Genomic DNA, 9,951 nt, shown 5'->3' with positions numbered 1-9,951 from the left:
TCCTGTGCTCTTCTCCATCTTCCCATTAAAGGTAAATGTCTCACTTTTACCTTAAAAGTTCAAGTTTCATTTATTCATAGATATTTATTAATACATATATAAATAAATGCTAAAGAATGCTCAAACTACCACACAATTGCACTCATCTCACACGATAGCAAAGTAACGCTCAAAATTCTCCAGGCTAGGCTTCAACAGTACATGAACCATGAACTTCCAGATGTTCAAGCTAGATTTAGAAAAGGCAGAGGAACCAGAGATCAAATTGCCAACATCCTGCCTCCTGAGAAAACTGTATGCACGTCAGGAAGCTTAGAACTGGACATGGAAAAACAGACTGGGTCCAAACGGGGAAAGGAGTACGTCAAGGCTGCATATTGTCACACTGCTTTTTAACTTAAATGCAGAGTACATCATGGGAAATGCTGGACTGGATGAAGCACAAGCTGGAATCAAGATCGCTGGGAGAAATATCAATAACCTCAGATATGCAGATGACACCACCCTTATGGCAGAAAGTGAAGAAGAACTAAAGAGCCTCTTGATAAAAGTGGAGAAAGAGGAGAGTGAAAAAGTTGGCTTAAAACTCAACATTCAGAAAACTAAGACCATGGCATCTGGTCTCATCACTTCATGGCAAGTAGATGAGGAAACAGTGACAGACTTCATTTTTTTAGGCTCCAAAATCATTGCAGATGGTGACTGCAACCATGAAATTAAAAGACACTTGCTCCTTGGAAGAAAAGTTATGACCAACCTAGACAGCATATTAAAAAGTGGAGACATTACTTTGCCAACAAAGGTCTGTTTAGTCAAAGCTATGGTTTTTCCAGTGGTCATGTATGGATGTGAGAGTTGGACCATAAAGAAAGCTGAGCACCGAAGAATTGATGCTTTTGAACTGTGGTGTCAGAGAAGATTCTTGAGAGTCCCTTGGACAGCAAGGAGATCCAACCAGTCCATCCTAAAGGAAACCAGTGCTGAATATTCATTGGAAGGACTGATGCTAAAGCTGAACCTCAAATAATTTGGCCACCTGATTTGAAGAACTGACTTGGTGGAAAAGACCCTTATGCTGGGAAAAATCGAAGGCGGAAACAGAAGGGTATGACAGAGGATGAGATGGTTGGATGGCATCACTGACACAATGTACATGAATTTGAGTAAACTCTGGGAGTTGGTGATGGACAGGGAGGCCTGGAGTGCTGCAGTCCATGGCATCGCAAAAAGTCAGACACAACTGAGCGACTGAACTCAACTCAACTCATATAAATAAAATGACTGGTCTGTCAGTCCTCAGGGTAATCACAAGGGAAAACTTCACCATCAACATTAATTTCCTAACATCATCTAATCTCTGTCTTTAAATAACACAGACACAATGTCAACTCGATGCTCAGTTCAGACTGAATCCAAAACTTACGTATCCAACTGCTTATTTGACAGCTTCACTTGAATTTTGACTAGGAATTTCCCCAACTTAATATATTCAAACCCAATTCTTGAAAGCATGCCCACTACTTACATACAAACAAACCCAAATCTGCCTCTCCTCCCACATCTGATTCAAATTACTTCCTTGGGTTGACTTCATCTCATAAATCTGTTCCCCGTGTCTATTGTAACTGTCTTACCCCAAGACACTGTTGCCTCTTGCTAGGATCAGAATAACAACCTCCTGTAACAGCCCTAATCCCAGGGCTCAGTCATGCTACATCCTCCTCCCAGTTCCACCTTAATTCTCTTGCCTCATCTCTGGTTTTTTCCCACTCACAAAATGCACTTCTATTATCCTGTATATTGCGCGTGTAATGTGAATTTTAAAAATACTCCAAATCCTCTCTGGCCCCTGGAACTTCAAATGCAGTTTTCTTTACCTGGGAGATTCTTTCTTGAGTTTCCTTTCTACTCTTCTTGGGCTGGGCATTGGAAAAGCACCTACACATAAAGACCTTAGAACAATGCTTCGTACATAGTAAATGCTATATACTTATAACTTTTTATCACTACTGTTATTATTTTCAGAGCTCTTTCCATGTCAGTTGTAATTCTCTTCAGAAGCCGCATGGTTTATTTCACCAGTCCTCTACTGTGGGCATTTAAGTTGTTAATCTTCTGCTATTATAAATCTTTGTGCGTATGTTATTTCAAACATGCCTTAGATTCATTTCCAGGAAATTGGCTGTCAGATGGAGAGTTGTGTGTGAAAGGCACATTAAGGTAATCTCAAGAGCTACACCTATAAGGGGGTAAGGAAAGTACAGGCAGACCTCATTTTATTGTATTTTGCAGATATTGTGCTTTTCACGAATTGAAGATCTATAGCAACCTTCCATTAAGCAAGTCTATGAGTACCATTTTTCCATCAGCATTTACTCACTTCATGTCTCCTTGTCACATTTTGATTATTCTCATGATATTTCAAACTTTTTCATTACTATTATATTTGCTATGATGCTCTGTGATCAGTGATCTTTGATGTTACTACTATGACTTGTGAAAGGCTCAGAAAATGGTTGGCACTTTTTAGCAATAAAGTATTTTTAGTTAATGTATGTATGTTTTTAAAGACATAACTCTATTTCATATTTAATAGGCTACATATAGGGACTTCCCTAGTGGTTCAGTGGTTAAGAATCCACCTTCCAATGCAGGGGACGCTGGTTTGATACCTGGTTGGGGAACTAAGAACCCACATGCCTCAGGGCAATTAAGCCATCACACCGCAACAAAGACTCAGCACAGCCAAATAAAATGATAAAAAATTACTTTAAGAAATAGGCCACAGTATAATATAAACATAATTTTTAGATGCACTGGGAAACCAAAAAAATTCATGTGACTGATTTATTGCGATGCATACTTTATTGCAAGTGGTCTGGAGCCACACCTGCAATATCTCCACGGTACACCTATAAAATTGGGCAGACAAAGAAGCTAACTTGCAATGTGGTGACCACTGAGGCTTTAGCTGATCCACGGAGAACCCTGGAGTTGAGAAAGCTCTTTGGAGTTGTCCCAATTTGAGACAAGAGGTTGGATATTTGTATCCCTATGTCAGCCAGTTATTGGTCATGGACCACATGCTGATAGGGAGTCTAACCTTGGGCAAGGTGGGTCCCTGATGTTGAGGGAATTCCCAGTGAGGAGCACAGCTATGTCAGCAGCCAAGGTTTCCTGCAGCTTGAGGATGGGTGCCTTGGCCCTTAAGATTTGTGCCCAGCAGTGCCATATTTAACAGAGCATGGTTCTCAAACTCTGGGTTGAATCAGAATCACCAGTGCAGCTTGTTAAAATACATATTGCAGGGCCCCACTCCAGGGCCCTGATTCATTAGATCTGGAGTGAACTGAAATGCAAATGTGATACTCACGAGATGGCTTCAACTGTACAGAGGAGGAAGATTGCAATAGCCACAAATGTATCCCTTCTGTATATGGATGCCCCTTTGTAATATGATTTTGCTGCTGCTCCTGTCAAAAGGTGAAGTCTCTTTCTCCTTTTTAATCTTCTTTGGAAAATACAATGTTGTGCAAGTGACAATATCAGTTTCCTAAGCTTAGGTCTTAAGGTGCTATTTAATTTTCAGTTTTGTTTTTTTTTTTTCCTTAGAATGCTGTGACCACCATTTAAACATACTGGGGTTAGCCTTCTTGACAATAAAGACACCATGTGGAGAGAGATGCCCAGTTGACAAGTGACTAGGCAATCTTGGACTACACAGTCCCAATCAGGCCACCAGGTGATTATTTCTGCATGCATGATTCCAGGTGAGACCACCAGAAGAACCATCCATCTGAACAGAAACAAATTTGCCAATTCTAAAAACCATGAAAAAAAATTAATTGTTTTAAGCCATAAAGTTCTGGGGTAGTTTTTTATGCATCAGCAGTTAACTGATATAAGGAACAATACTCTAAGAGGTGGAAGAAGAACAAGATGAAAGAAATGTAACGCCTAGTTCTCCTCATGGAGCAGAAAGACCTGAATGTTCGAACTATTATGTGAGAAATAAACTTCTATGTAGTTTGAATCACATGTTACATACATTATTTCATTGCATGCTCATATCGTCTATAGAGAAAATATTAAGATATTATTTTCTTTACTTTATAAATGATGAAAAAAAAAAAAACTCCTAAAGATGAAGGGTAAAACACTTAGGCAACTCAGAAACCTGTTTGGCAAATGTCTTTGGATTGGACTGATAGGACGATTTTAGCACCATATTCTGAATTGCATCTTCTATGCAGGAAAAACAACAAAAACAATTTATTTAGCAGTTGCTATTTAAGAAATAGATTAACATATTCATCCAACAAATATTTATTGAACAGTGGTTATCTGTGCCTAGGCACTTGGGATGCATCATCAGACAAGATAGAAAAAGATGTCTGGTCTTGTAGAGTTCATATTTTAGCAAAGGGACACTATAAACGATACATTTAATGTATGGATAAGAATAAAATATTTGCAAATCATATATACCTGAAAAGAGACTTGTATCCAGGATATGTAAAGAACTTTTACAATTCAATAACAAAAAGACAAACCACACAATTAAAAATGGGTGAACAAGTTGAATAGACATTTCTCCCAAGAAGGAACACAAATGGCCAACAAGCACGTAGGTGTAAAAGATGTCTAACATCATGGGTCATTAGAGACAGGCAATTCAAAACCACAATAAGAGACTACTTCGCACTCACTAGTATGACTATAATCAAAAAGTCAGACAATAATAAACATTAGAGACAATGTAGAGAAATTGGAACCATCATACTTAATTGCTGGGAATGTAAAATAGTGTCTCCAGTCTGGGTAATATTAGGTTGGTGCAAAAGTAATCACAGTTTTGCCCTGTTGAATTTCGCTGTTTGATATTGGAAATGGCAACGCACTCCAGTATCCTTGCCTGGAAAATCTCATGGACAGAGGAGCTTGGTGAGCTGCAATTCATGGGGTTGCAAAGAGTCGGGCACAACTGAGCGACTAACACAACACACTGGAACATATTCTTAAATAAATGTGGTAATGTTATTCATCATTTTAATGTGCACTTCTTGCTTTATTTTTTACTAATGACTCATTACTTCCTGTGTATTTTATATTTATTTTAGACTAGGGAAATGATGTTAGACAAAAGCAAATTTGAGCAGTTTTCTTACTTGAGTTCAAAACGGGACGTAGAGCAGCAGAGACAACTTGCAACATCAACAACGCATTTGGCCCAGGAACTGCTAACGAATGCACAGTGCAGCAGTGGTTTAAGAAGTTTTGCAAAGGAGACAAGAGCCTTGAAGATGAGGAGTGGAGTGGCCGGCCATCGGAAGTTGACAATGACAAATTGAGAGGATCATCGGAGCTGATCCTCTTACAACTACACGAGAAGTTGGTGAAGGACTCAACATTGACCATCCTATGGCTGTTTGGTATTTGAAGCAAATTGGAAATGTGAAAAATCTCTATAAGTGGGTGCCTCATAAGCCGAACAAACCATTTTTTGATTGGATTGTGACATGCAATGAAAAGTGGATTTTATATGATAACTAGTGATGACCAGCTCAGTAGGTGGACCGAGGAGAAACTCCAAAGCACTTCCCAAGCCAAACTTGCACCAAGAAAAGGTCATGGTCACTGTTTGGTGGTCTGCTGCCCCGATCCACTACAACTTTCTGAATCCCAGCTAAACGATTACATCTGAGAAGTATGCTCAGCAAATCCATGAGATGCACTGAAAATTGCAATACCTACAGCTGGAATTGGTCAATAGAGAGTGCCTAGTTCTTCTGCATGACAATACCTGGCTCAAAGTGGCACAATCAATGCTTCAAAAGCTGAAGGAATTGGGCTACAAAGTTTTGCCTCATCTGCCATATTCACCTGACCTCTCGCCAACTGACTACCACTTCTTCAGGCATCTCAACAACTTTTTGCAGGGAAAATGCTTCCATAACCAGCCAGGAGACATGTAATTCTTTCCAAGAGTTCATCGAATTCTGAAGCATGGATTTTTATGCTACAGAATTGAACAAACATTATTTCTCATTGGCAAAATTTGTTGATTATAATGGTTCTTATTTTGTCTAATAAAGATGTATTTGAGTATAGCTATAATGAGTTAAAATTCACAGTCCGAAACTGCAAATACTTTTTCACCAACCTAATAATGGGGCAATTCCTCAAAAGGTTAAATATAGAACTACCATGTGACCCAACAGTTCCTTCCTTAATTATAGTCCCTCAGACAGCTGAAAACATCTGTGCATACATAAACCTATACACAAAGGTGATAATAGCATTAGCCATAACAGTCAAATGAACTGATTAATGAATAAATTGTGGTGTATCCATATAATGAAATATTGGTTAGCAATGGAAAGGAATGAAGTACTGATACATACTACAACATAAATGAACCTTGAAAACATGCTAAGTCATATTTTTGTATGACTCTATTTACATAAAATGTCAAGAATAGGCATATATATATATACACAAACACACAGACATACACACACATATTATATACATGTATATATATATGCAGAAAGTGGATTAAACATGGTATGGGGCTGGGATGGATGAGGAAATGGAAGAATGATATCTTCTTCTCAAAATGTTCCTTTTGAGTTGATGAATATATTTTAAAATGGATCAAGTTTGATCAAAGGGAATGGATCAAAGGGAAGGGAAATCACCCCTCTCCTTCTGAGTTCTTAACAATAAAATTTATACAAGACAGACTAATAGGAGAAAAAGAAACAAATTTTACTCTGTGCATGGAGGTCTCATAGAAAAGAGAGCTCAGAAGTGGCCAAAGCATGCAGCTTTTATACTTTTTAGACAAAGAAACAATGCATTTGTGAAGAATTGACTGGACAATGGCACAGATTTTGGATGTGCATCCAGTGATTCAGAATCTGCCCTGAAATGCAGGCGACACTGGTTCAATCCCTGATCAATCCCTACTCAGGGAACTAAGATTCCACATGCCGTGGAGCAAGCCCAAGGGCCACGATTACAGAATCTATGGGCCACAGCAAAGGATTCCACATGATGCAATTCCACATGAGCTCTCGAGTGCTGCAACTAAGACCTGAAGCAGTCAATTAAATACTTTTTTTTAAAAAAAAAAAACCCTCTGCTTGTAAACTGCCTTATTGATGAAAACTTGCTGTAGTTATTTTTTCTTTCTTCCCTTTTCCCCTCTCTTTAATTGGGTATCTTCCCAGCTTCACCTTGCCCAGGTGTTTTACAGGAACTTGGATTCAGCTCTTGTCCAGTGCAAGCCAGGTAAGACTGGCTGGAACTACCAGCCCCAAAACTGGACCTGCCTAGATGTCTGCTCAATAGCCTTTTGAAGTCAGAGGGCCAGGAACCTTCCCCCTCAGATCATGCCAAGTGCCTTCACGTTTGAATGTGCAGAAGCGTGTAATGCAGATGTAGCAACACAAATCACTGATTACCTCACCCTTCCCCCATGTTTGTCTGTTCTTTAACAATCCCAGCCCTCTTGTCTTCAGGGAGGCAGGCTTGTTCTCCTGTCTCATCTCTCGCCTGCCTCAGGAACAAACACTTTCTCAACTGCAACCTTGGCGTCTCAGGGTTTGGCTTGTGGTGCATCGGGTAAATGGACCTGGTTCAATAACAGGAGGGCACTTTTCACATGAGAGATTTATTTCCTGCTTTCACAGAGACAGAAAGAAGGGTTAGAGTGTCCCTCTTGGCCATTTCTTAAGTACTTTACTTAAAATAATCCACATGCCATTAAGGCACATTTTGGGGCCCTGGGTCCCAAACAGAGTGATGGCTGCACAACTCTGTAAATATACTGTGAGCCAGGGGTCCCCCAGCCTCCAGGATCTAATGTCTGATGATCTCAAGTGGAGTTGATAAAATAATAATAGAAATAAAGTGCTGAATAAATGTAATGGTTTGAATCATCCTGAAAACACTTCCCTCTTACCCCTGCTCATGGAAAAATTGTCATTCATGAAACCAGTCCCTGGTGCCTAAAAGGTTGGGGACCACTGCTATAAGCCACTGAAGTGTGTAAAACAGGTAAATTTTATGGCGTGTGTCAACTGAAAAAGTGCACAAGTTAAAGCTGAGAATTCTGTTTTATTTGGCAGACACTGAGGATTTAGGTCCAGAACACAACCTCTCAGATAGCTCTCAAGGATTGTTGTGAAGAGATAAGGGAGGATCCAGGATATACAGGAGTTTTTGCAAAAGAAAACAAACAAATAGAAAAAAGTTAGTTGGAACATTCGAAGGTTACTGTTAATTAAAAAAAAAAATCAGCTATCTCAAGTTAATGAATTTAGCACTTTCCAGGGCCAGTAACCCACTTTTTCAAATCGTGAATTCCTTCAAAGTAGATCACGAGATAGTTATGGTGGCTGATAACTTGATGGCCACAACACCTGTTGTTACTGATATGGCCGGTGACACTCATAGGTCACAGTGCCTCCTCTTGGTCATACATTTGACCAACATTTGGGAGGCAATTTATGGGCATTTGGACATTTTGTCCCATTCTGCTAGGAAGGTTCATTCCTAGATCAGGGGAAGATTCTGTTAATAGGCTGCTCAAGGTGCTAATTCTTCGAATCAGACCTTTTTGAAATCTAAAGTTCTCTGGGCCACCTGTCTTACTATTTTATTATGATTTAGGAAATGTTCTCTTTTGTTGCTTTTTCCCATTTTTAGGGTTGCACTATTACAATTAGGGGGCTTCCCAGGTGGCACTAGTAGTAAAGAACCCACCTGCCAATGCAGAAGACGTTAAGAATTACATGTTAAGAGTTATATGATCAACTGCCTCAAGACTTTTAGCTATCATTAATTTTGCTAAAGACCTGGCCCCAGTTGGTAATGAAAGAGATAGCCTTGTTTGGGTGAGGGAGCCTTTCCAGTGGTTTGAGTTCAAAAAACATCTGCCCTCCCCTCCCTCTTCCACCCTTCCCTGTTTTTTTCTCCCTGAATTTCAGGTTTTATTTGATCCATCTAATTAGGCTCTGACAGATTAAAGTGGGCTATATTTGCATTTCTAATTTGCTGAGATTTGCAAGACAAAGATAGTTCCCTTTAATTCCCCAAAGGATTGGTCTGCTACCTAAATGATATTAAAAGATTGATTGGCCTAATTCTACTTTCTTTAATTTGTTTTTTATATTGGTGAGAATATTTCCAACTAAATAGAAAATTAAAAGTTCCATGTTCTAGAATTTTAGGGTTTAATTTATCATGCCTTCAAAAGCTTGTATAAGACATTCAACAAAGGCCCTCTTTCTGAGTGCACAGGTTAGACACAGAGTAAAATCTCTATTAATTTTTGTGTTAACCCTTGAACGTTAGCTCTCAGTTTTACTTCACAGGTTCGGGTAATTCTACTGGCTTTCTTTAGCATGTTTAGTTAATATTCTGTAAGGGGTAGATTCAAATGATCTGTTTTATAACATCAAGCAAATGAAGCATTCCCCAGTGAAATGTGTCTATCCTATAATATAATTAAGCAAAAGAGTTGCGACCATCTTGTATAAAGCTTGTTTAAATAAACCAATTTTTATAAACTTTCATCTCAATCCCATCAACATTTATAACTTTACCCCTAGTTTCCCTTAAGAACCAGTCAACAAGTCTTGGTCTTATAAGCAGTCCTGGAAGCTTTCCTTACTTTTTATCACCCAATCACTGAATCTATGTTGTATCAAAGGCTCTGGGGGCCCCAATGAGGGGTTGAGCCAAGGAACTCAGATCCTATTGTCAATCTTTTAACTTGAATAATTGGCCTGTTGCTTCAGATAATTGTTGTTCAGGTATTTCTTTCAGCCTTTCAAATATAATTTGATTGCTTTATTTTTTAACTTTTTATTTTGTATTGGGGTATAGCTGATTAACAAACAATGTTGTGACAGTTTCAAGTGATCAGCGAAGGGACTCAGC

At 39.0% G+C, this 9,951-nt stretch overlaps 1 pseudogene; it reads left to right on the top strand.

Annotated features, from left to right (window-relative positions):
* The first annotated feature begins 4,612 nt into the window (after positions 1-4,612).
* Positions 4,613-6,090, top strand: LOC110122316 (histone-lysine N-methyltransferase SETMAR-like; annotated as a pseudogene).
* The last annotated feature ends 3,861 nt before the right edge of the window (positions 6,091-9,951 follow it).

Source organism: Odocoileus virginianus, chromosome 4, assembly GCF_023699985.2.
Source record: "Odocoileus virginianus isolate 20LAN1187 ecotype Illinois chromosome 4, Ovbor_1.2, whole genome shotgun sequence".
Classification (NCBI taxonomy): Eukaryota; Metazoa; Chordata; class Mammalia; order Artiodactyla; family Cervidae; genus Odocoileus; species Odocoileus virginianus.
Note: the sequence above shows the minus strand (reverse complement) of the source record. Positions and strands in the feature narration are given on the sequence as shown.